Source organism: Rattus norvegicus, chromosome 17, assembly GCF_036323735.1.
Source record: "Rattus norvegicus strain BN/NHsdMcwi chromosome 17, GRCr8, whole genome shotgun sequence".
NCBI lineage: Eukaryota > Metazoa > Chordata > Mammalia > Rodentia > Muridae > Rattus > Rattus norvegicus.
The window spans coordinates 20,206,196-20,233,218 of record NC_086035.1 but is presented as its reverse complement, the minus strand read 5'-3'; the positions used below and the strand labels follow the sequence as shown (position 1 = coordinate 20,233,218).

The 27,023-nt window shown below is 45.4% G+C and overlaps 1 long non-coding RNA gene across 3 annotated transcripts; it reads right to left on the bottom strand.

Moving 5' to 3' along the window:
• Positions 1-1,396: 1,396 nt before the first annotated feature.
• Positions 1,397-12,346, bottom strand: LOC120097859 (uncharacterized). 3 transcript variants are annotated; one of them, XR_005495692.2, is made up of 4 exons: positions 12,223-12,346; positions 11,867-11,908; positions 10,550-10,697; positions 1,397-1,661 (listed from the first exon to the last, which is right to left on the bottom strand). It is a non-coding gene; the product is annotated as an uncharacterized LOC120097859 (long non-coding RNA). The 3 variants fall into 3 exon arrangements; XR_005495691.2 differs by having other exon boundaries at positions 11,867-12,330; XR_010059119.1 differs by lacking the exons at positions 11,867-11,908; positions 12,223-12,346 and adding an exon at positions 11,387-11,637.
• Between the last annotated feature and the right edge of the window lie 14,677 nt (positions 12,347-27,023).

Below are 27,023 nucleotides of genomic sequence, written 5' to 3'. Positions count from 1 at the left end.
TGCATGACTAAGCTTCTACTACGCTGACGTATGCAAAATTCAGGAGCAACCAAATCATCCTTCTTAGCTTGACAAGGTTGAAATGTGAAACAGAGCATTCACCTTGGGCCTGCAGCCTGTGGGCTCACCTGAAAACTCTGCCTTACACAAGGGTGCAGGGTTCACCTGAGACTTCATGGTGCAGTCCCATGTTACAAATTGTACACCACAGTGGGTACATACAGGAGCATCATGCAAATTGATGGGTTTGTGATTGCTCCTCTTCCTCCTGTCCCTTGTCACTTGCTGGACTGGACCTTACACACGCCAGATACATGCTACACCTCAGATGTATGCTGATGTATGATGTAAAGTTCAATACTAGATCAGCCATGGAGTCTATAATCCCAGCTCTCAAGGAACTAAAGCCAGAAGACAGATGGGTGCTGCAGGCCAGTTTAGGGTGCATGATGAGTTTCAGGCCAATGTGATGTGTATGAAAGAGCGTACCCCTAAACGGGGAGCCGCGTCTCTCGCTCCGATCTCGGGGTGGGGTGCCCCCAGGAATCACGAGTAGCCAGTCTTGATGTAACAGCAAGAGGTAGCTTTTATTAACGAGATCCCTATTAGCGGGATCCCGGGTCGATACGTATCTCACACAGGAGACAGAGGAATCGACCCTGAGCTTCCAAACTCGGGGGTTTATATAGGGGAGGTTAGGGGCATTCGAGTGGGTACACATGATTGGTCAATTCAAATGGTGCACAGTTACTTTCGGCGCGAAATTACATCAGCAAGGAGTATGTGCTCTCTAGCAGCTCGGCAGGCAGGTAGGGTGTCTCATCTCACTCAGGGGGGTGAAGGAAGGGGAGGGGGTGGCTACGGATGGTCAGTGTCCTTGGGGCTGATAGCTGGTTTGGCAAGTCCTATCTCTGGCTCTCCCTCAGGCACGTCCGGCCCTGCACATCCGGACTCTGACAATGAGTAACCTTTTTAAAACTCTAGTTCTACATGTACATAGTGAATTCTGGTCTCAAGATGTTAAAACTAAGGCCAGCAAGATGGTTTGATCACTAAAGGCACTTGCTCACAAGCCTGATGAATCCCCAGAACTCACTTAAAAGGAGAAGAGAACCAGCTCCATGGTTGTCCTCTGACCTCCATATGTGTGCTGGGACATGTGTGTGCCCCACTCATAGCATGCACACATACATACATGTACATGCTCATTATATTTATAATTTGGGAGGCAGTGTTTTGAGACTGCGTTTCTCTGTATAACAATAGCCTGGATGCCCTGGAACTCCCTTTGAGGCCTGTGCTGGTCTCGAACTCACAGAGATCAGCCTGCCTCTGCCTCAGCCAGCCAAGTGCTGGGATTAAAGGTGTGTACCACCACACTGGTCTATATTTATAATTTTTAAATTACATTTTATTTGTTTATTTGGGGGGGGTGCTACACGGGGGAAAAGATCACTATCATTTTGAGTCTACCCTGAGCTTCACGGACAGTTCCAGACCTTAACCAAGACCTGGAAATACAAAAGAATGGGCTTGCAAAATGGCTCAGTGAGTAGTGATACTTGTGCGCAGACAGATCTGATTCCACAATGTAGCAATGGAGAACCGGCGTCTTGAGAATTGTCCACTGATCTCCGAAGGCTCACACACTCCAATATATGCTAAGTAAATAAATAAACAAGCATTTTTGATAAAGCAAAGTAAATGATGAGATACAAGGGCACACAGTTCAAGGCATGAGTACGAGCACAGTGAGATGGTACATGTGTCTCAGAACACCTCGCCTGAACCTACTTCCCTGTGTGCCAGCTAAAACCTTAATTTAAAAAATACAAAAAAGGGGTTGGGGATTTAGCTCAGTGGTAGAGCGCTTGTCTAGGAAGCGCAAGGCCCTGGGTTCGGTCCCCAGCTCCGAAAAAAAGAACCAAAAAAAAAAAAAAAAACCACAAAAAAAATCAATGATATATCATGTACCATATATCATCATATATCATATACCATATATCATTTATCATATACCATACCATGTATTATATCATACCATATCATATTTCATATCATAGTATATCATGACAAAAGCATATAGCAAAGGAAGCTTCTCATCAAGAGATAAGGGAGAGTTGCATCGCGTACAGAGAGACAGACTGAGACAGTTAAAAGTAATTAGGATTGGGGTTGGGGATTTAGCTCAGTGGTAGAGTGCTTGCCTAGCAAGCACAAGGCCCTGGGTTCGGTCCCCAGCTCTGAAAAATAGAAAAGAAAAAAAAATAATAATAACCGCCAGATATGGTGTCGTATGCCTTTAACCACAGGTTTTGGGAGGCAGAGGTAGGTTTACCTAGCAAGTTCCTGGACCATCAGAACTGCATAAGTTCTGTCTCCAAAATTAGTTAATTAAACTAATTAATTAGTTAAAATAAACTCAGCCAGGCAGTGATGGCACAGGGCTTTAATCCCAGTGTTAGGGAGGCAGAGGTAGACAGATTTCTGTGAGTTCAAGAGCCTGGTCTACAAAGTGAGTTCCAGGACAGCCAGGGCTTTACAGAGAAACCCTGTCTCACAAAAAGAAAAAAGAAAAAAAAAAAAGGAAAGAAGTAAAAGAAGAGGAAAGAAAGTGTGACTTCTGGACAGTAAACAGATTCCCACTAGCTCACTTAGCTAAAAGCCTCAGAGACAGCATCGTCTTTCCAGTACAATCAGGACAGACAGGGGTTCCTATCAAATTATTTTCCTCCAGCATCAGTGACCTACCCAAAACAAGTGAGATGAGGGAGTTTGGGGCTTGGAGTTTTCTCAAGCAGCCCTAATAGTAAATCTTTGGTCGTCACTTCACAATAAATAACTGAAATATTCTGGAAATTCTTAGTTGTTTGTTCTGAGCTGAGACATATGTGCAACCAGATGTTTGTGAAATCCTGAGTTAGTGCGTCCTGACGAGGACCCATTCGCTTCCGGCTGAGGAAAGAAAGCCATGCTCAGAGCAGGAGAAAGTTCCAGCAGCCCATGTACTGCAGGATGATTTCATGGGTGAGGATACAGACAGGACCACTGAGCTACACTGCCAGCACTTGTTTGTTTGAGATAGGATCTCATTGACTTAGGCCAGGCTGGCCTTTTATATATATTATAAAAATATATAATGATATATATGTGTATATATACATACATATATATGCATATGCCAGAGTTTCATTTAACCCAGGCTGGCCTTGAACTCTCTGTGTAGCCAAACAGAGTTAGCTGTAACCTTAAATTTCTCACCCTTCTACCTCTACCTTAACTTCTCAGGTGCTCAGATGGCGGCAGTGTACCACCATACCCGACTTTATCTGGCACTGTATTTCTAACAAACACCTGAAGATCATACTTGAGCTAGGAAAGGCCCACCACAGGCAACTCTGTGTGTGTGTGTGTGTGTGTGTGTGTGTGTGTGTGTGTGTGTGTGTGTTATGGGGGTGTGTGTGTTATGGGGTGTGTGTGTGTGTGTTTGTGTGTGTATGCATGTGTGTTATGGTGTGTGTGTATGTGTGAGTTATGGTATGTGTGTGTATGTGTGTCAGAGAGAGAGAGAGAAGGGTTGGGGGGAGAGCATGCCTGGCACATGATAGTCAAGTTTTCTACTACAGAGCTGTGCCTCTAGCCCAGTAACTGTTATTGGTCAAATTACCCACCCTAGGAGATGGCTTCCAAGAAGTCAAATCCAATTTGATTTAGAGAAATTAAATAAAGGAGATTCCCACATCCATGTGTTGTAGAGCAAATTCAAGCTCATTTCTTGTGACACATGCTTGCCCACTAGTAATTTAGAGCTTTAACACAGATGTTGCCCATCAAAATAAATTAGTCATCCAGAACCAGACTCTGTGTGTGGTACCCATAGAATCTCCATGACATCAGTGCATCGCACAGATAGGGCCTCCACATCACCGCAACCCAAAGACCGCAACAGACAGTTCTTCAGTTATTAAAGAGCTTTATGTTTTGAGTGGATGATCACATCCTAAAAATCTTCTATAACCCCTTAGTAATTTTCTTATAGGCTTTTCTTGTCAAGGCCGAAATCCTAGATAAATAATATTTCACCACAACCCCACTCTCTCCCAGTCGGTTATATGTTAGATACCGTGCTTGGCTTTTCACTTAGACAGCATTTCAGGTATCCCTCATAAAGGTTGGCTTTTCACTTAGACAGCATTTCAGGTATCCCTCATAAAGGTTGTATTTGTCTTCTTTGTTGTTGTGTTGTTGTTATTGTTGTTGTTGTCATCTTGTTTTGAGACTGGATCTCATCATGTTCTCATCACGTTGCCCAGACTGGCCTCCTGGGTTCAAGTGGTCTACCCTCATGCTTCTGCCTCCTGAGAAGCTAAGATTGTAGGCCCATGCCGTTGCACCCACTTGGTCACGTTGTAGCCCAGGAAATTGCTTCTCGAAGAGCTAACTTGTCTGTTTCTACTCAGTGGTTAACCTGAAAGTTAAACTCGAGGCTGTTTGCTCTGCAGTTGACTTGTAGCTGTTTCTATATAACCCTTGGCTTCTCCCAGTCCACAACAGTCTTTAGCCATTGCTAAAAATAAAAGTATATAACAAAAAAAAAAAAGTACAAGAGTTGGAGAGGTGGTTCAACAATTAAGAGCACTGGCTGATCTTCAGAGGATCCGTATCCAGCCTCCAGCACACCCACATGGCAATCCACCACCATCTGTAACTCCAGTTCCCAGAGATCCTATTCCCTCTTCCGGCCTCCTCAGGTACCACGAGTGCACGAGGCTCACAGACATACCAACAGTGAAAGCTCCATACTTGTAAAAAAAAAAATAAAACTAAAAAACAGACTACCTGAACACCCCTCCATTTCTAAAATCTAAAACTAGGAAAAAGAAAAACAACAACAACAAACTATGAAAGGAAGAGTAGACCGTTCTGAAAGACCAGGGTTGTAACTCAGTTGATGAGTGCTTGCCTGGCTTGCAGGAAGACCTGGGTTCCATGCCTAGACCAGTGGCATGAAATGGGACACGATGTTGTGTACAGCTGTAGCCTCAGCACTTGGAAGCCAGAGAAGAAGCATCAGAGGTTCAAGTCCATCCTTGGCTATGGAATGATTTCCAGGCCGGACGGGCTATGCCGAAGTGCAATGGGTGAGTGTTTTTTGTTGGGTTGGTTTGGTTTGGTTTTGTCAACCGGGTAGAGCCTAGGCTCATCTAGGAAGAGGAAATCTCAAATGGGAAAATGCCCCCATCAGGTTGGCATGTAGGCAAAGCTATAGTGCGTTTAATTGATGAATGATAAATCTGGAAGGGTCCAGTCCTCTGTGGGTGGTACCACCCTGGGTTTATGGTCCTAGGTCCTAAGTTGAATGATAAAGAAGGCTGGAGTTTGAAGTGATGAGTGATTGAGAAGGCTTGCTGCTCATGAATAAGCCTCAGGTTCCAATGCTCTCTGGCCTCTTCAGGCACTCCCCATGCATGCAGTGTACATGTATATACTTTGTGTGTGTGTGTGTGTGTGTGTGTGTGTGTGTGTGTGTGTGTGTGTGTATAGACATACATATGGAGGCACGCACACACACACACACACACACACACACACACACACACACACACACACAAATAACTTTTAAAAAGATTTGTGTTTGTTTGGTTTTTTTTTTTTTTTTTTTTTTGGTTCTTTTTTTCAGAGCTGGGGACCGAACCCAGGGCCTTGCGCTTCCTAGGTAAGTGCTCTACCACTGAGCTAAATCCCCAGCCCCGTGTTTGTTTTTTTAAATAAAGCAGGCTGAACACGCCACGGGGATAAACAGCATTCCTATATGGCCTTCCTACAAGGCCTTCCTATATGGCCTCTGCTTCAATTCCTGCCTCCTGTTTCCAGTCTTCCTGCCCTGACATTTCCTTCATGGCAGCTAACTTCATGGCAGTAAACTGACACAAACCCTCTCCTCCCCAAGTTACTTTTGGTCATGATGTTTATCACTGCAGTAAAAAGCTAACTAGGACAGGGACCTAACTCAAAAAAATGAGAGTAAAAAATATTGCATTGAGGGGTTGGGGATTTAGCTCAGCGGTAGAGCACTTGCCTAGCAAGCGCAAGGCCCTGGGTTCAGTCCCCAGCTCCAAAAAAAAAAAAAAAATTGCATTGAAGACTATGTGTCCAGGCCTTAATTCATTCTTCATTTACAAAGAAAAAAAAAATCTGTCGTTCTTTTTGCTTTCTTTTTCTGCCCTTTTTGCTTGTTTCCTGACGTGTTAAAAGTGGGTCTGTTGGTGTAGCTGAGGCTGACATAGATCAGGAATCCTCCTGTCTCAGTCTCAGCCTTGGGACACACCCTTCTCGGAACTCACCAATACTTTTCTTGATTCCTAAGACAGATGACTTTATTGGATCCACTCAGACTGGATCATTACCCTCACCGAAAGCCATTGGTTTGGAATCCTATCTTTCGAGTGACACTGAAGTGTCCTTGGCATGAACGATCACTCAGTCAGCAGGCAGATGATAAAGATGCATAGAAAACCCCCAAATCCCCAGATTCAAATGAGACCGAAGTTTCCAGACTCTGACTTGCTAGGCACACTACTCTCCTCCAAGTCTCAGTGCACTGACTATAAAGTCTTGGCAGTGGCCACTGACTACAAAATTAATAAAAGATCAGGAGGGAGGGATCCCATCTGAAAAGAGCCTAGCCCCAAATTCTATTTAATAAAGGAGACAGCGGAGAGGCCCCCTCTAAGAGGCCAAGAATCCATCTTTATTGCACCAATGTCCTATCTTTCTTGTCTGAGTGATAGGACGTGGATTTGAATCACAATGATTTTTTTTTCTTTTTTTCGGAGCTGGGGACCGAACCCAGGGCCTTGCTGTTGCTAGGCAAGCTGAGCTAAATAACCAAACCCACAATGATTTTTTTTTTTAAATCTCTCTTTCCCTCCGTTAGCAACCTCATCTCTGGCAAACCTGAAGGTTCTTCCCCTTCTACTTGGATGGAAAACCAAATAAGAACAGTACTTTTAAAATCTTATCTATCTCTCCGTGAATACTGCCAATACAGTAAGTTGGGCCAAATGTGGCTCGAACTAGTTTTGTGATTCTTCTGAAATGGCGTGGGGGGCTGGGTCTTGATCACGTTAAACCTTATCTGCACGACCTCTCCCATTGGCTGAAACACTTCTGCAAAAGTACACACAGGGACTATGGTTTACCCACAACCATGTGTGTCATCTATCCGCATGTCAGGGACACATCATCAGTCCCTATACTCAACTTCTTTTGCTACAGCTCTTCAAATCCTGTGGATAATTAAATTTTCTTTTGCTCTATCTCAGAGTTAACTAGGTTTTTAAAAGCTGCTTTCTAAATCAGAGTTCAAGTTCGGGTTAAAATGGTCCCTCTCTACCCAACTCCCCCCCCCCACCCCCTTAGCATCCCTGCATCAGCCCCCTCTGAGGCCTCTCAGCTAACAGAGCTAGGCACAGAGTTGAACAATTGAGTGAATAAAGGGCAGGAACAATTGTCCCAGCAGGTTCTGAGGCACTAAGTCAGGAGTGCTAGGACAAGGGCCATCTGCTTTGTATCTTGACACCACAGGGTGTTGGTTTTAGTCATTCCTCTTAGCTTCCCCCAACCTCCCCAACACCAGCTTATTTGCAGCATCCGGTAATGACCCCTTAGCTAGGGAATTTCAAGGCAGTTGGAATGAGCGACGATATTAATTAATAACTGTCTTAGGAAATCCTGTCTATCGATAAGAGGAAAGAATTTGCCAAGGTAAAAACAGAGCTCTCAGAAACATCCCTGCAGATACTGCTGCTGTGCCCAGCTTCTCTGGAAATGGCATGGATGAGCTTCGAAGCCACCCCGTCCTATTGATTATTCAGTAACCCTTGGATGCCTTACTCTCCCCAGTGCAATCCACAAATGGTAAGAATCCACATCATCCAGCAACTTGTGAGACGTGAGGAACTTCGAACCGCTCTCGGCCGGACCACTAAGCCAGCAGTGGCCTTTATACGAAGAAAATGATGCTTGCTTGAAAACTACCCTCTGGATCGATCATCCTCACCTAGGTCACACCTGTGGCACTAGTCACAGCTCTCCAGATGAACAGAAGCAAGAGGATGTATTGTAATGGGGCGGGGCTGGAGAGAGGACTTAGCATATAAAGGTACTTGCTGCGTGCAGGAATGGTACCCTGAGTTTAGTCCCTTTGACCCAAGTACAAATGGAAAGACAGAACTGACTGTACAAGTTGTCATCTGACCTCAACACATGCCAGCAGCACATCGCACTGTTTTAAACATTCTTTAAGAGCTGGAGAGATGACTCATTGGTTAGGAGCACTGGCTGGACTTCTAGAGGACCTAAGTTCAATTTCTAGCATTCACATGATAGCTCACAATGCAGGCACTTGCATTCAGCACCAAGAGACAAAGAACACTGACTGGTTTTGAGGGTTAGGAATATAGTTCATTGGTAGAGTACTTGCCTAGCATGCACAGGGCCCTAAAGAACAACACTCTTGCCAGGCAGTAGTGGCATGTGCCTTTAATCCCAAGACTTGGGAAGCAGAGGCAGGTGGATCTCTGCGAGTTCAAGGCCAGCCTGGTCTATGGAGTGAGTTCTGGGACAGCCAAGGGATATAGAGAAACCCTGTCTTGAAAAACAAAACCAAGGGCTGGAGAGATTGCTCAGTGGTTAAGAGCACTGACTGGGGGGTTGGGGATTTAGCTCAGTGGTAGAGCGCTTGCCTAGCAAGCGCAAGGCCCTGGGTTCGGTCCCCAGCTCAAAAAAAAAAAGGGGGGGGGGGGAAGCACTGACTGCTCTTCCAGAGGTCCTGAGTTCAATTCTCAGCAACCACACTGTGGCTCAAAACCATCTATAATAGGATCTGATGCCCTTTTCTGCTGTGTCTGAAGACAGCGACAGTGTACTCATACACATACAATAAATAAAATTTAAAAGACAAAAAACAAAAAGGTACTCATTTTCAGAACCGTTGTGAGGATTAATTAAATCCATTCTGACTTTCTGAATAATCTTAGAAATTGTGGATTCAAGCCAGGTCATACATACCTATAATCCCAGGGATTGAGAGGCAGAGGCAGAAGGATCAAGAGTTCAAGGACAGCCTGGGTTATATAATGAGTTTGAGGCCATGAAGGGGTTACAGGGGACTCTTGTCTCCAAAAAAAGAGGAGGTGGAAACTAAGAAGATAGCTCAGTGGACAGAGTTTGAACATAAGGGCTTGAGTTTGAATTCCCCAAATCCACATAAAGCTGGGTACGAGCGCCCAGCTTCCGTGGTAAGATGGCAGGCTGGCAGGCAAAGAGAGAAAACCCATGACATGGCTGGTGAAGCGTCACATGACAGAGAGAGCTTATGTTAAACATGGTGGAGAAGGAGGTGAGGACTGACTGTCGAGGGATACGTTTTGGGGGTTTTGATAGTATAGAATGCTACAATGGGAATATTATAAATATCAAAACATCAGAGGTTATGAGAAAGGCGGATGAATAGGTGAAGACTGGGTATTTTTAAGGCAACGGAATTCTTCTGTATGAAACTGCAGTTTGGTCCCAATGTAGAGTAATGCCAGGGCGTTGAGGTTGGAGTGGGTGGGTGGAAGTGGGAACATCCTCATAGAAGCAGGGGGAGGGGAGTATGGGAAAGGGGGGAAGGGGATAACATTTGAAATGTAAATACATAAAATATCCGAGAAAAGTAAAATTTAAAAAATAAAAATAGGGGTTGGGGATTTAGCTCAGTGGTAGAGCGCTTGCCTAGCAAGCTCAAGGCCCTGGGTTCGGTCCCCAGCTCCGAAAAAGAAATAATAAATAGGGGCTGGGGATTTAGCTCAGTGGTAGAGCGCTTACCTAGGAAGCGCAAGGCCCTGGGTTCGGTCCCCAGCTCAAAAAAAAAAAAAAAAAGAAAAGAAAAGAAAGGGCTGGAGAGATGGCTCAGCGGTTAAGAGCACTGAATGCTCTTCCAGAGGTCCTGAGTTCAAATCCCAGCAACCACATGGTGGCTCACAACCATCTGTAATAAGATCTGATGCCCTTTTCTGGTGTGTCTGAGGACAGCTACAGTGTACTTAATAAATAAATAAACCTTAAAAAAAAAAAAGAAAAAGAAAAAAGAAATAATTAAAAAATAAAAAATAAAAATAAATAAACAAAGCAAAACTAACAAATAAATACACTTTAAAAGAAAAGATAAATGATATATATGGTCAGCATAGAGTTTATTAGAGAAAGATTGTGTGCTTGACAAGCCTAGGGCCCCCAGTTCGCACCTCAGTACCACCAATCAATAGGTTATCTATCTAATAACAAATTTCGAATTCCCAGGGGAACAAACAGATGGAAATTGACCTTCCAAGTCTAAGTTGTGCTGTCTGCTGCTTCCTAGCTTATGTGAGGCCCACCCCGTTCTCCTCTGCACCTTGGTCAGAGCTCTCTGTCTGATGCTGGCAGCAGATATCTCTCCGAAAGAGACTGTCTGAATAAACAGGGTTATAGATGTCACAGTGTGTCCGTCGGGGTTTCTCACCTAGGTGTCTGTGGACCCTCTTGGCCTTGATCTCAAGATTTTCATGATCCTCCAGACATCAATAAAATCTGACATGTATGTACACACATGTTTTCTTCCTGGGTAGAGAGCCCATTACTTCCATTAGGTTTTCAAAGGAATCTGTGACCTAAAAAAAAAAAGTATCCCGATCCCTTTTTTCCCCCTGTAATTAATTAGAGTGTTTACAGAGCTTTCATGGCGGAATCTGTTATTAGTGGGTGCGGCTAACTTCCCCCACTCTGCTAACCTCAGCACGGTCCGCAGGGTTTACAGGGTTTGAGTTTACATGAGGTTTATATGAGGTCTCGTCTCACTCCAAAGGAAGGAGTGGGTGAGGACCATGCCACCAGGGACAGCCTCGAGCATGAGATCTTCTCTGAGGGAATCTAAATCCAAGAGCTCTCCCACAGCCCAGCAGCAGGGCAGAGGCTGAAGGACCCGTTTGGCCACTTGCTGCCTGCTTCCTGCTTGACTGATACCTAACATATGGCCTGTGCACCAACGCTTGTGAAGCTGATTCATCCCTAATCCTTTAAAAAAAAAAAAAAAAAGTCAACCCTATGTGGCTTTGGCTCTCTGCCCCAAGTGCCCTTCTGTTCTCCAGCATGTCTGCGCTGTCACCTGCCGCTGCTTTGGGTGTCACTTGCTCCTTGGAATCAGGTCTCCTGCAGGCTCCTGGCTGGGTCTGCAGCACGGGCTCCTTTTCCCTCTGCTCGCTCCTCAGCTTCTCATTTGTGCTTTGCTTTCTCATGGTTTTGTTTAGTAACAAGCTTCGAGATGTAGCCCAGGTTGACCTGAGCAGGCTGTGCAGCTTACCCTGACCCTGACCTCACAGGGATGGATCCTCTGGCCTTAGCCCCTGCATGCTGAGATGACAGCATGCTGAGATGACAGGCGTGAGCCACCACACCTGGATTCTATGCTCTCTCTTCTCGTTGCTCCCGATCCTTCCTCTTCCTTGTTCAAACGGTCCCTTAGCTTTCTCCTCATACCTCTATGGTTCGTCAGTTAAAGGTTCGCAAGCAAGAATGAGGAACTGAATTCTACCCCTGGGACCCACGTAGCAGAAGGAGAGAACTAGCTCCTTCAGGATGTCCTCTGATCTCCACGAGATGGCTGTGAGCATGCCCTCCTGCACACACATGAGTAGGTGCAAACACACACACACACACACACACACACACACACACACACACTATTGTCAGCTTGGTGATACTTAGAAGAATCATCTAGAAAACACCTCAGACATATCTAAGTGTCTTTCCAGAGATGTTTAGCTGAGGAGAGAAGACTTACCTTGAATGTGTCATTATCCCATAAGCTAGTTAGTGTTTCAGGCTGAATAAGAAAGAAGCAGGAAGTCAATAGGTGCTCGCTCTCTCTCTCTCTCTCTCTCTCTCTCTCTCTCTCTCTCTCTCTCTCTCTCTCTCTGTGTGTGTGTGTGTGTGTCTTACTCTGTCTCCCTCTATGCCTCTTTCTGTCTCTGTCTCTCTCTGTCTCTGATTCTTTTTCATTTCTATGCCTCTTTCTCTCCATCTCTCTGTCTCTGCCTATGTCTCTCTGACTCTTCCTCTCTCCTCTCTCTTTCTCTCTTCCCCCTCCCCTCTCCTTCTCCCTCTTTCCTGTGAACACAATATAACTAGCCATCTCACATCCCATTGCTGTTAGCTCTCCTTCCCTGCTGACATTTTGTGTCATGGTAGACTACATCCCCTCAGTGAGCTGAAATAAATCCTTCTTTCTGTAAGTTGCATTCCTCAGGTCTGTAGTCACAAGAAGGAAGAGGAGGAGGAAGAGGAAGAAGACGAGAGGAGAAGGGGGGAGAGGGGAGGAGGGAGGGGGGGAGGAGGAGGAGGAATTACTAAGGACCAGGGAGCATGCCAGGAGATGTCCACCAAGTCCAATTCTGGGAAACCAGATAAAACAACCAGTGATGACAATGGTGCATGGATCCTGGCATTCAGAGACAGGAGACCATCAGAAAGCTGGCAGGCCAGTAGCCTTGAAGCCACAGCACGGGGAACAAGAGAGACCTTACCTTAACAAAATGGAAGGTAAGGTCATAACTAATTAAATAATTGTTTTTTTTTTCAATCAGACTACAACTTTCAGGGGTCGGTTCTCTCCTTTCTGCCAAGTGAGTCCCAGGGATCAAACTCGGGGAGGTCATCAGGTTTGGTGGCAAATGTTTTACTTAGAGTCACCTCCTCAGCCCTGTGTTTGCTTTGACACAGGGCCTCATACATTCCAGGAAAGCCTTACACTTGCTATTTAAGAGGGAATGACTTTGAACTCTGATCTTTCTGCTTCTACCTCCAGACTGCTAAAATTACAGGCAGGGGCCACCACTCCTAGTTTTATATGGTGCTGGGGATTGAACTCAAGGCTTCGAGAATGGTAGGAAAAAACCTCTACAGGCTGAGCTATTTTGTAAGCACCTGGTTTTATTGTGGCTATTGCTTCCTAAGTGTCTCTTACATTCTTCCTCTATTTCCTTTCTGGAGGATCTGTGGCTTTTGTTAGAACAGTCAGCAACTTATTTTAGAGCTGTAAGGACTTTTCTTGTATCCTAAATCCTCAAGAGTCTGTGAATTGGGAAGGCGCTGAGAAGAAGAATAGAATAATAGAATAAACCGTATCCAGTTGAATTTAGAGAGGGAGACATAAAACAGCTCTCTCTGCTTTATGATTGTTCTCCTTAACATCTGCTGGGGGACATTTTCTGACCAAAGGGCTTGTCAGTATCAATGAGGAGAGACACCGTCTTCCTGGTTCTAGAATGTATGGTGCCTGGGGTTATTGAAATGGATATTTACCAAAGGGTGGAAAGAAGGAGCTGAAAGAAAAGCAAGACACGCAGGATTAAAGTGTGGAGTGGCCCTTGGCTCTCCTTTGAACCCTCTCTGCCTTTTTGGCGTGTGTGACCAGGATCAAACAAGCAGCTCAAGGCCTCTGGGTTCTCTGTGTAAATTTCGGAGTCGATTTTGAGGTTAGGATTATGAAGTTTATTGTTGCTTTAAAGGGGAAGGTATTGCGTTCACCTCGTCTGTTCCTCAAGGAAAGAAGAAATGCCCCGCCAGGCAGTGAAACTCCTTTCAGCCTGACCACTGCTTGAGGCAGACATTGCACACCGAGCAAACCTTTGTGAGCAGCCTGCAATGCTTCCCACCGTGACCGTGCAAGCGTGTCGACGTGCAAGCATCTGTGGCAAAGTGTGTGATTCTCAGGCAAAACGCACATGCTCAGTGTGACTGGGATATAGTTTCTTGGCCATATCTACCACGGTTGGGCAGTCAGCATTCATTACCGTCATAGCTACAAATCCATAGAATGGGAAAGCAAGCTTGGCAGACTCTCAAGGAAAAGAACATCTGACTGGGCAAAGCACGCATTGCACAGCTCCAGTGGCTGCAGCCTTCATCCCCTGAGTAAGAATCCTTTTTTAGCTGGGTGTTGTGGTACATGGCTTTAATTCCAGCACTTGGGAGGTAGAGGAAGGCAGATCTCTGAGTTCGAGGCCAACCCGGTCTACTGAGCAAGATCCAGGACAGTCAAGGATACATAGAGAAATGCTGTCCCAGAAACAAACAAAAACAAACAAACAAACAAAACAATAATAATTGTTCATCTTCAAGCCAAGCTGTAGTGGCACAGTCCTTTAGTTCCGGCACCAGGGAGGAGGAGGCAGGCAGATCTTCATGAGTTCTAGGCCAGCCCAGTCTACTACATAGTGAGACCCTGTTTAAAAGAAAAGGAGCGATGGATAGATAGATAGATAGATAGATAGATAGATAGATAGATAGAGATAGAGAGATAGAGAGATAGAGAGATAGAGATAGAGAGATGCTCTAAAAATGTAGTATTGTAGTTCTGGAATCCAAGACTTTACTTGCTGATAAAGTATGGTTGACATCCTGGGTTCAATTTCCAACTATTAAAAACATTGTTTGGAAAGCAATACTCTGCTACTTTGATCACCAAGCGTCTCTATGGCTTTTCTTTCATTTCCTTTCTATACCTATTGAGCAAGTGACCTCCTGAGTAAATGTATTGACAGTCACTTTGATATGGCCATGGCCATTTCAGTGACCCCAACGCCCTCGCTCGTGGGAGTGGCAAAGCCTTCCACAGGCACGGCTCAGAGCAATGGCCACAGGCTTCTGGCCCAGGTGCTTCCACTTCCGCTTGCCTCTTTGTTCAAACAAACAAACAAACAAACAAACAAAACCCAGAGTCTTCCTATGTAGTCCTGGCTGTCCTGGACTATCCTAGAACTCATACTAATCCCTTAGCCTCTTTCTTTCTCCCAGGAGCTAGGATTAAAATTGTGAGCCATCATAGCTGGTTCTCCTTGTCCAGCAGTATGCTAGAAACCTTCCTTCTTCTTTATCTGCACGTAACGAGCTCGGCTGCTTGTCAGTTAGTTGTATGCCATAATCCTGACTCCATGCTCAGTTGAATATGATAAGCATGCTGAGCATCTGGGATGCTGTGACTCCGCCAGAGAACCCAGTCTACCTGCTCCTAGCTCTTCTGTGTGTCTGTACGTTTGTCCTTTCATCATTCCCTCAGTTGAAAGAGCCAGAGTTGGGGTCAATCTAAGGCCAGTGGGAAAATTCCACCACAAACCTCCAAGCACAAAGACCCCCGCCCCCTTCCAGGAGTAGAGCCAGCTTAGTTCCTGGAACAACTGCAAGCCAACTATCAGACGAAGCCACCTGTGATTCCCCATCCGACCCCCTTGGAAAGTTCTGGAAGGTCCACTGACCACAAGTCAGTCTGAAGGTCGATTCTCCCCATGAATAGTACCCTGCCTAGTCACTACTGTGTGATTCTGCCCTTACTGTTTGAAATCTGCCCTAATCAAAGGTGCATAACTCCCTGTTAGAGCCTACTGAGGGTCATCTCTGACCCCAACGCACTGAAACAATAAAACTCCTGTTGTTTTTGCATCAGTTGCCGCCTCCGTGAGTCTCATTAAAGGGATCCCAGTAGGGCTCTGACTCGAACCTCACAAGGTGCCCCAGTCAGGTCCATTCCTGGAGCCATGCAGGACATGGTACCTTCCCTCCCCAACTCCAACCCCAAACTGGTCTCAAATTTACTCTAATCCTTCCTCCTCTCCCTTCTAAGTGTTGGGATCACGGATTTGAACCACCATGCCTGACGTCCCTTTCTCTTAGGAAATATGAATCTGTGAAGTTTATAAAGGAAGTATTTGTGTGTGTGTGTGTGTGTGTGTGTGTGTGTGTGTGTGTGTGTGTGTTTGTGTGGTGTTCCCTCTGTGAGAGAATGCGTTGTTTGAGGGTGAGCATGCCTATGCATTTAGGGGAACAGAAGTCCACACAACACCAGATTCCTTCCTCTCTCTCATCTTTCCATAAACAACCAAAAACGTCTGGGATTAAAGGGCACGTGCCAGGTTTATTGTTATTTTTTAAGGTTTATTTAATTTTTAATTATGTGTATTTCTATGTGAGCTCAGTTGCCTGAGAATGCTAAAAGGCTGCGTGAAATCCCCTGGTGCTGAATTTACAGTTGAGAACTGCCCAGCTTGGGAGTTGAGAACTGAACTTGGTTCTTCTGCAAGAGCAGGACTTGCTCTTAACCCTTGATCCATCTCCAGGACTATCAACTACTTCTCAGTCCTGGTATTACTCCCAGGTACCCAGCTTTTTTGGGGGGAAGGGGGCAGTGTCTCACAATGTAGTCCTGGAATTCTTTCTGAAGATCATACACTCCTTAAAATCAGAGATAAGAATGCCTCTGATTTTAATCTTGAGGATTAAAATCATATACCACGACACCCGACATTTTCCTGGGTGCTGGAGATTCAAACTGGTTCTCAGGCTCTTAGGCATCCTGGAAGCCTTGGAAGAGCTGAGTGGGAACCCTCAGGGCTGGATCCAGCCCAGGGCTGAGGGGAAAAGATGGGGAAGCTCCAGCTGGTCCCACGGTGGGAGGGAGGGAGGGAGAGAGGGGGAGAGGGGGAGAGGGGGGAGAGGCTGTCCTTTGGCTTGGCGGCTGTGGCTGAATTTGGCTTGGTTTTGGTCACTGCTGGGAGGGCAGGGAGGCCTTCTTTAAGGCCTTCTCTGTGGCTCCCAAGGGCAGATCCCAATGAAAAGAGACAGTCCATGGTTTCAAGGCATTTATTATCATGGAAGAAAGTGGATGAGTAAAACCGTACCCCACTTCTCAGTGTGGGGCATGAGATTAAATACCTTTTGCAGGGAAGAGTGTCTGGGAAGGAAAGTTCATTGGCTAAACCTCTAGACCTTTAGGTACCTTGTTATAATGGAGAGTGTCTTGAGCCTACAAGACCATGTCCTCTACCTGTGGAAGGGCTTTGGGCATTGCCCTTACATGACTGATGGTCACAAATCTATGGAGGGCTACAGCTAATGACAGGGGCTGGTCACCCAGGAGTCAGGTGAAATGCCGACCGTCACTTTCAGGGTCACCGGGGCTTCAAGCCTTTCGTCAACCAGGAACCAGGGTGCCTTTCACGGTCCCACACTCAGGTCCTCAAGCTTACTCAGAAGCACTTTACCCACTGCACCATCTCCCCAGCCTCCTAGGAAAGTCATTTTTTTGCAAACAAATACTATATGCTTATAAATGCCACCTTTATTTCTTCAAGGTTGTCTATAAACAAAGAATTCTGGCAATTTCTTTTAAAAAATATTTGTTTTTATTTATTGTGCATTGGTGTTTTGCCTTCATGCGTGTCTGTGAGGGTGTCAGATCTTGGAGTTATAGACAGTTGTGAGGCGCCATGTTGGTGCTGGAGGTTGAAGTTGGGACCTCTGGAAGAGCATCAGTGCTCTTAACCGCTGAGCCATCTCCAGGCCAGCTATTTCTTTCTCTCAAAAAAAAAAAAAGAAAAGAAAAAAGTTTTTCTCTTCTGATTATTATGGGGGGTCTCGGGGTTGGTTGATTGGTTGGGTTTTTTGTTTTCCTTCCTTCCATCCATCCTTCCTTCTTTCCTTCCTTCCTTCTTTCCTTCCTTTCTTCCTTCCTTCCTGCTTTCATTCTTTTTGACAAAGGGTCACTATGTAGCACTGGAAGTTCTGGAATTTTCCATATAGACAAGGCTTGCCTCAAATCTACAGAAACTCGACTCTGTCTCCTGAGTGTTAGAATTAAAGGCATCCACTACAACGACCAGCTTTAATTTTTTTTTTAAAATATTTCTTTACCTCGTGTGTAGATGTGTTCCGGTGTGCATGTGGGCCTGCCAAGGCACACGTAGATGTCAGAGGACAACTTGAGGGAATACTTCTCTTCTTGCACAACCTTGTGGGTGGCCCCAAGTATCAAAGCACCTTTACCTGCTGAGCCATCCGCCCATGTTTCCTTCTTCCTTTCCACACCTCGCTGTGAGGAGATAAAGCATTATTATTCACACAAACATCTCTTACCAACACTTCCCCCGTACAAGAAGCTTTATAGGTTACGAAGTCTGTCGTGATTAACCTTGCTTGAATAAAACTTTAGGGATCTGCTTTGAACCCACAAAAGAAATTAAATGCACAGTTAAGGCTGATTTCCATCATCAAGATGCATCCGGGAATTGTCGTTAAAACCGTCTCCTGCTGCCTTCATTAAAGTCTTGATCTCCTGTTTCAAATTTATGTGCCTTTGTGGATTTAAGGCAGATATTGGATATCCTTTTAATCTATGTTTATTAGGCAAGCCATTGATGACTCTGATTCCGTCACAAATTCACGCGCAATGTTTCTGTTGGCCACTCTGCTGGAAGTCTTAAGAGAGTAGAATAAATGGCCATTATTCACAGGGTAAGAGGAATACTTGAAAACAAAACCACTCAAGCTAAAAACGTGCACCACCGCATCCACCTGCACTTTCAATTGCATTTTGAAGCTGGGCTTGGCGGCAAAGACCTATAATCCCAGGACTTGAATGTGTTGTTGACAGAGAAGGTCGAGAGTGGCTTTGTGTCCCCCAAAACCCTCCCCCACAAAGTCAAGGGAAGCAGATGCCTGGTAACTGTGGCTTCTTCACAGACAGGACGGGAAGAGGGGATGAGAACAGCCTGGAGCCTGCTCTGTTCTATACCACAGAGGAGCCATCCTTTGGAATCGTCCTCCCTCAGGCCTCCCTACCAGCTATGCTCAGGCATGGAAAACACTGGGAAGAGACTTGGGGAACATGCTAGAGAAAGACAGAAGTCAGAGAATTTCTCTCTCTTCCTCTCTGGTGTCGGCAACATCTTGGGCACGTAAAGGCACGTGGCCTGCCATGGCGGTTCCCACCCGGCAGCCATTTGGCAAGGGGGGACTGGGAAAGACTGTAAGTCAGCTTCCTGTACATGACTCAGAGAAGATTTGGCGATGGGTGTGGATGGAATCTGAACACAGCCAAATGGCCGGCATGGAGGACCCAAAGGACTCGTGGGCAGAGAATGACCATTAACTCAAACCATGCATTAGGTATTTTCCCTGTTCACAAGACCCCCTGCCAAACCCCCTTATCCTGAATTGGAAGCAGATGCCTGGTAACTGTGGATTCTCCCATGAGTTACAGGAGGAGATCGCTGTCAGTGGGTACACACTGGACACGCTGGAATATGAATGCATATTGGCCAGGCCTTCATGGGGGAAGTGAGGGGACATTTAGTAGGCTTTCTTGGTGCTAGGCCTGGAACCCAGTTCTTGATGTTGTTTGGTTTTTGACACAAGGTCTCACACCAAAGCCCAAGGTGAGGAAGAATTCACTACATAGCCCAGGCAGACCCCAAGCTAGGGTTAGGCCTCCCGCAGCAGCCTGCTAAGTGCCAGGATCGTAAGCAAGACTGACCTACCTGTACTGTACTGTGGCTTACTTAGACTGTTTGGGAATGGTTGGGACAGGGCAAGTAAAACAGGGACAAAACCCAGGAGACTGCCATGAGCCATCTCTCCAGAAACCCATAGGAACACATGGAGAAGGCAGGAATACTTCCTCAAGTCAAACTACCGCCCAAACAGAGACCCAGAGAATTGGTATCTTGTAATAGAACAATGGTAACAGTACAATAATCTGGAGTTTCACTGAGACCCACACCTCAAGCCTCACACCTCAGGAACTTGCCGCCATCCTGGGGTTTGGTCATCTTGTCACCCTTCTTTGAGAAAAAGAAAGTATCTTCTGTTGTTTGTGTGTATGTTGTTTTGTTTTCTTGTTAATGGGGGGGTGGGCAGAGGGCAGAGGGCAGAGGGCAGAGGGCAGAGGGCAGAGGGCAGAGGGCAGAGGGCAATTTACAGGGGTCGGCTTGCTCCTTCCAGCGTGCGCGAGCCTGTAGCAGCAAACTCAGGTTGGAGGGGATTAACAGCAAGTGCTTTCGGCCACTGAACCAGCTTCGGGGGCTCTTGTTTGTTGTTTGAGACAAGGTGTTACTATGTAGCCCCGACTAGCATCAATCTGTCAGCAATCTTCCTACCTACTAGAATTCCGTCTTGCTGAAATTTCAGGCGCGAATCCATCCATATGCAGACTGTGTCTTCAGGAGTGTTTTGCTTAGATATTTGGTTTTGTTTGTTTGGTGTTTTGTTTTGTTTTGTTTTTAAGCAAACAAAAATCTTGCTATGTGGACCAGGCTGCCTTCCAACTCCAGGCTCCTGTGCAGAGTGCCAGTCACTCAAATTAACCCTTACAGCTGCCACATCACGTGGCCAGGTCATCCAGCTAGCAGGGTTAGATGGAGGAAGAGCCAACGTTGAATGTGCCTAGTCCCAGTGAGCACCTATGAGGCAAACGTAGCTTTCTGCCTTCATAACCCTGTGACAGCTTTATTAACAACTAGCTGGGTGAAATGGCACTCCCCTGTGATAGAGACATCCAGAAAACTGAGCCGGAGGATTTCAGAGGCAAGACCACTCCATTCTAGGATCTGGGAAGCAGAGGCAGGCAGATCTATGAGTTTGAGACCAGCCTGGGGATGATCTACAGAGCAAATTCCAGGGCAGCTAAGGAAACCCTGTCTTTAAAAAAAAAGGGGGGGGGGTTGGGGATTTAGCTCAGCGGTAGAGCAAGGTCCTGGGTTCGGTCCCCAGCTCTGAAAAAAAGAAAAAAAAAAGAAAAAAGAAAAAAAAAAGGTGGAGGTAGGGGTGGGAAGTAAGACAGTATTTAACATCTGGTCAAAATGGTGGGCGTATCGAGGCACTAGCAGCCAACAGAATACAGATGTGTGTGGAGTACCCAGAATATGCAGCATATAGGTAAGAACTGAGCAGATGAGTCTGATGCTGGAACATGGAATGCTTCAGGAAGTCTATGTGTAGATTCTACTGAGACCCTTTTCTTAGACCTGGAGGCAAGACTCCATCCTGGGATGGGAAGGTAACCGGTATGAAGACGATGCTCTCTAGAAAGGATCTTGAGAGATGAGAGTTCTTGTGGATACCAGGCTGTTGTTTGGTATAATCATCTCCATACAGGCTAAACCACACTCCAAGGTCTCCTGGAGTAAACACAGTCCTCAAACCGGCACTGTCTACTAACCTACGTCAGGCTCAGGGTGCCTGTCTTCTCGTCTTAGGGGCTTGCTTGCTTCCTTCATTTGTTTGTTTCTTTCCTTCTTTGTTCCTGATAGTCAATATCACTACTGTTCTGTTTGAAAGCAGGGAAGCCATGGTGGCCTTCCCTCAGGAACTCAGGAGGCAGAGGTAGGCAGATTTTGTGAGTTCGAGACCAGCCTGGTCTGAAGAGCAAGTTTCAGGACAGCCAGGGCTACACAGAGAAACCCCATTTTGAAACCACCACTCAGACTCCCCAGAAAAGAAAACTGAACGGAAGGAAGGAAGCCAGATGGCACATGCCTATGAGCAGCAGAAGGGGCAATAATTCAAGGTCATCCTGAGTTGTGGGTGAATCAGCTACCTGAGACCCAATCTCAAAAAAAAAAAAAAAAAAAAGGAAAGTGGGGGAGGGGGCGACCTAATGAGAGAGAATTTCTTCTAAAATTCCCAAATTGCTTTTTAAAGGAAAATTACTAATCCTTACTTTTCTTATTTCTCCATACTTCTGTGCTGGAGAGGTGAAGGGAGCTATCTCACAAGAAAAAGAAGACCTTTTCTTTGTATTTCAGAGCCGTTCAATTATAAACATTGCTGAAATCAATTCAACTGCAATCCTCCTTAAGGCTTTGAAAACAGCAACTGCTAACCTGTCTAGATGTTTAGCTTGCACGTTTCAAAACCTGTCAGTTAAGCCTTGTTTCCTGTTGCCACTTTTCTCCCAAGCTACACACCAGAAGAGAAATTATGTAGCAAATTGGAAACCTGCAACCAACATTTGATGGCAACACAAAAGGCTGGCTGACGGGTGTAAGACACCCCGGTCCTTGCTCGAGAAAATGAGCGCCGATTAGAGGGCTCATCTCCTGGCAGCTTCTAATGAGGTCTCACCTTCTAAGTTCTGAAACAAACCATCAACCGATACCCTCCAATGCACCCCTCGTCTATTCAAAAAAGAATAGAGAGAAATGAGTCAAACCTCTTCTTTGCTGAGTTTACCAGCTATTTCCCTAAAAGTTGTGACATTAGTGGCAGTGAAGAGGCATGCATGACCCATTGAAAATACCTTGGGCCAGGGAGAGAGATGTCTCGGTGGGTAAAGACATTTACTGCCAATCCTAATGACCTGAGTGTGATCCCTGGATCTCAAATGGTGGGAAGAGGCAACATAGTTCCATAAGGCACTAGCTTGTAACCTGTGGGTCTCAGCCCCTTTGGGGTTTGTATATCAGACATCCTGCATATCAGATATTTACATTACAGTTCATAACAATAACTAAATTACAGTTGTAAAGTAGCATCCAAGTGGTTTTATGGTTAGGGGTGGGGGGGTCACCACAACTCAAGGGTCACAGAATTAGGAAGGTTGAGAACCACTATCATAAGGTGACCTCTGACTTCCATCTGCAAGCTGTGACAAGTGCACACACATAAATAAATAGATAAATATAATTAGAAAGTATCGATGGGAAGGCAAAGACATAGGTGAGTAGGTATGGTACTTGCTTAGTACGCATGAAGAGTTCAATCCCTAGGACTGCAAAGTAGGAAAGTTAATAAATAAATCTTAGGTATGATTGCACACGTCTTGAATGTAACGCTCCAGAGGTAGAGGGAGAGGTAGGAGGATCTCCGAGAATTCCAGGCTGCTCTGGTCTGCACAGTAAGATTGTATCTCAATAAATAAGAAAAAAACCTAAACCACTGGGATCTAGGAGTGGGGCGCTTAGCTGTAATTTTAGCTCTGGGAAGGTAGAGGCGAGAGGATCAGGCATCAGAAGCATCCTTGGCTCTTCAGAGAGTTCAAGGTCAGCTTGGTCTACAGAAGATACTGTCCTAAAGCAAATATAAACAAACAAACAAATAAGTAATGAATAGTCTGAAATAAGAGTATGCAGGTTTCCACCAATAAACTGTGATCAATAGCATTGTTCCTGTTCTCCGCTGTCTCTGGGCTCTCAGCAAAAGCAGAAAGAATAATAGGAGGAAAATTGTAAAGTTTAAGAAGGAGGCTGGGAGTGTAGGTGGGTTGGTAAAGGGCTTGCCCAGCATGCACTGGGCCCTGGGTTTGATCAGCAGCACTATACAGACTGTGCCCAGCAGTGTGTGCCTGAAATCCCAGCTCCTGGAGGGTAGAACCAGGTGAATCAGAATTCAAGATCACTCTTGGCTGCATAACAAGTTTGAGGTCAGGCTGAGCCACAAGAGACGCTGTCTTAACAACAGCCAACATCAACCATCACCAAAGCTCATTGGAGGAACTTTAAGGCAAAAGGAAAGTCATTAACTAGTTCTATTGGCCTGAGACAGTTAATTCAACTCTAAAAGGGGCTAAGTTACTTTCTATTTTGTAGAAAGATGAGCCAGGCCTACAGTTTCTTTTGAGGCTGGGCTTTTGGTGTGGTTGGTTTTTGTTTTGTTCTGTTGTTTTGTTTTGTTTTAGCAGCCTTGCCCTTCATTTCTCTCTGACAATTGACAAGCCCTAGATGGGGCGAACTGGGAGATTCACCTGACACTAATGGAAATGGATTGTTCCCAGGTCTAAAGCAGACAAAAATGATGCTGAAAAAAATCTGTGCCTGTGAGGAACCCACTCAAGTACAAATCCCTGGGCTCTGTGTGTCAGGATTCTACACTCTCACAGACTCTAAGCATCTTGGTCAAATAACTGTACACTTGGCTCAGGAGCACCCGACTTATAAGCAGCCTATGAATCCTGGGACACACTACTGTGAACAGTTTGGGACGCACTCTTATAACGGCCCAAACAAAGGACAGACAGTGTTACCCTCCTGGACCACAAACTTCTTTATTGTAAAAGAAACTAGAAACTGGGCCTGGTGTCTCAGACCTGTGATCCCAGAGTTTTGGAGGTTAAGATATGAATATATTGACATGAGTTCAAGGCTAAACTGGGCTACATTATGAATTCCTGTCTCAAAACGAAGAAGGATGAGAAGGAGGAGAGGAGGAAGAGGGGAAAAACAGGAGGAGGAGGAAGAGGAGGGAGAGGAAGAGGAAGAAGAAGCAGCTGCCATTAATTCTAGCTTGGGAGGTAAACACATACATCTGTGTGGCATAGTCTAAATAGCAAGTTCTAGGCCAGATAAAAACACCTTACATTACTTCTGAAACAACATGTTACATAAACATAAAGCCCATTAATATTATTGACCCACCAACATTATCTATAAAGTCTTTGCCTTTCAAAACTATAATATCATATCCATTAAACACTAACACTCACTCCCTCTTCACACAGCCCTAGGCAATCAACAGTCTACTGTAATTTTAATATGTTTTGAGACAGGTGCTTATCACGCAGCTTTTGCTGGTCTAGAATTCATTCTGTAGACCAGGCTGGCCTTGAACTCACACAGATTAAAGGAGTGTGTCACCACACCTAGTCGGGTGTGTGTGTGTATGTGAGTGTGTGTATGTGTGTGTATGTGTGAGTGAGTGAGTGTGTGTGTGTGTGTGTGTGTGTGTGTGTGTGTGTGTGTGTGTGTGTGTGTGTTGAGACAAGGTTTTGCTAGGCAGGGTATAACCTAGGCAGGCCTCAAACCAAAAGTCTCCTGGTCTCAGCTTCTAGAGTACTTAGATTATAGAAACAAATCATGTCTGGTTTGGTTGTCTCCCTTTGCTCGTTGGTTTGTGTTTGCTGGCTGGCTTGCTTTTGAGATAGGATTTCTTGCCCAAACTAATTTCCAAGTTCCAACGTAACAGAGAATAATACTAAACGTCCGATCCTCCTGCCTCTACTTCCTGGGTGCCAGAATCACAGGCATGAACCACCACACAGTTTAGTGGTGATAGGGATTGAACCCAGAGCCCTGGTCATGGCAGTTCCCACTGTTCTTAAGGCTGAATCATATTCCACACATTCATGCCATATTTGCATACTGCTTTTTTAAAAAATATTTGATACAAGATCTGTTGTAGCCTGGGCTGACTTACAGCCTCTATATGTAGCCAAGGCTAACCTTGAGCCACCTGCCATCATCTCCCAAGTACTAGGAATGCAGGCATCTGCTACTGTACTTGGCTATAGGATGCATTTTTATTCTCTCTTCATTTCAAGGAATGGAAACCTTGGGCCTTAACCGTGGTAGGCAAGCACACCAGCACCCAATTAAGCCTTCAGTGCCCTGCTCATATATTTGTAGGTCGTTCTCGCCTTTTGGCTACTGTCAATAACTCTACTTTGAACACAGGTGTTCCTGCTTTGAGTTCGTAGAGTCTATATTCCAATTGATCTTAGTCAAAAGGCCCAGAGCAATCTTTGAGTAAAAACTCCATTAAGTTTAAAGAAGGAGGTCAGATTAGGGGGAAGAGGAAACCTGAACACCCTTACAAAGGCATGGAGAGTCTCGAATCGGTGCCGCGGAGAGAGGAAACAAACAGAAACAAGCCACAAAGAGACGATCTAGAAAGCAAAAGGTGTCTCATGCACCGTGAGGGAAGACAGTGAGAGAGCTACAGCGTGTGTGTGTGTGTGTGTGTGTGTGTGTGTGTGTGTGTGTGTGTGTATGTGTGAGTGAGTGTGTGTGTGTATGTGTGAGTGTGTGTGTGTGTGAGTGTGTGTGTGAGTGTGTGTATGTGTGTGTATGTGTGAGTGAGTGTGTGTATGTGTGTGTGTGAGAGTGAGTGTTTGTGTGTGTGAGTGTGTATGAGTGTGTGTGAGTATGTGTGTGTGAGTGTGTGTGTATGAGTGTGTGTGAGAGAGTGTGTGAGTGTGTGTGTGAGAGAGTGTGTGTGAGTGTGTATGTGTGTATACGTGTGTGTGTGAGACTGAGTGGGAGTGTGTGTGTGTGAGAGTGAGTGTTTGTGTGTGTGAGTGTGTATGTGAGTGTGTATGTGTGAGTGTGTGTGTGTGAGTGTGTGTATGTGTGTGTATGTGTGAGTGAGTGTGTATGTGTGTGTGTGCGTGTGCGTGTGTATGTGTGAGTGAGTGTGTGTGTATGTGTGTGTATGTGTGAGTGAGTGTGTGTGTGTATGTGTGTGTATTGTGTGTGTGCGTGTGTGTGTGTGTGTGTGTGTGTGTTCCTCTCTTGGGGAGAATGGTTTGGTTTTATGTTTGTGGATTTTGTCGTTTGTGAGACAGCATCTCTGGAATTCGCTATGTAGACCAGGCTGACCTCGAACTCACAGAAATCAGCCAGTCTCTGCCCTTCCAAGTGCTGGGACTAAAGGTGTGTGCACATGTGCAGCTTTGGGACCTCCCTACCCAGCTTAGCACTCACAATGTAGATTAGTGGTATACTGTGTTAAGTCAGCACGTCATTGTAATTTAAAATAGCTATTTAAAGCTTTTTTTTTAAATGATTTTTTAAAGATTTACCTATTTAATGTATATGACAGTGTAGCTGTCTTCAAACACACCAGAAGAGGACATCAGATCCCATTACAGATGGTTGTGAACCACCATGTGGTTGATGGGAATTGAACTCAGGTCCTCTGGAAGAGCAGTCGGTGCTCTTAACTGCTGAGCCATCTCTCCAGCCCTCAAAGCTTGTTTTAGGGGACAGCTTGCTTTTCAGCAATGGTGACTGGGCCCAGGGATTAATAAATACTAGCAAACACTGTATCACTGAGTTTATATACCCAGCCCCCTAAAAAATGTTTCGGGGCCAGGCCTCAGACCCTAGTGGAAATGAGCATGGCCCCAGATCTTGGTGGCCCCATTCTTCTGTTTTACCCACAAGAGCCCTCCTCACTCTGCAGATGTTCAAGGAATGGTAATAGAATGATCAATGGACGAATTCCTTCTGCTCAATGTATTGTAAGGCTTCATGAAATCTCTTACCCAGAGCAGTTTCTCTAATGGGTTGTTTATTTGGTTGAATTCTTCTCAGAATCCACTAAACCAGGGCACAAATCCTGTTAGGAGATTGTAGTCTCAACTCTCCAGCTGCTTTCTCTGCAACAGGGGATGA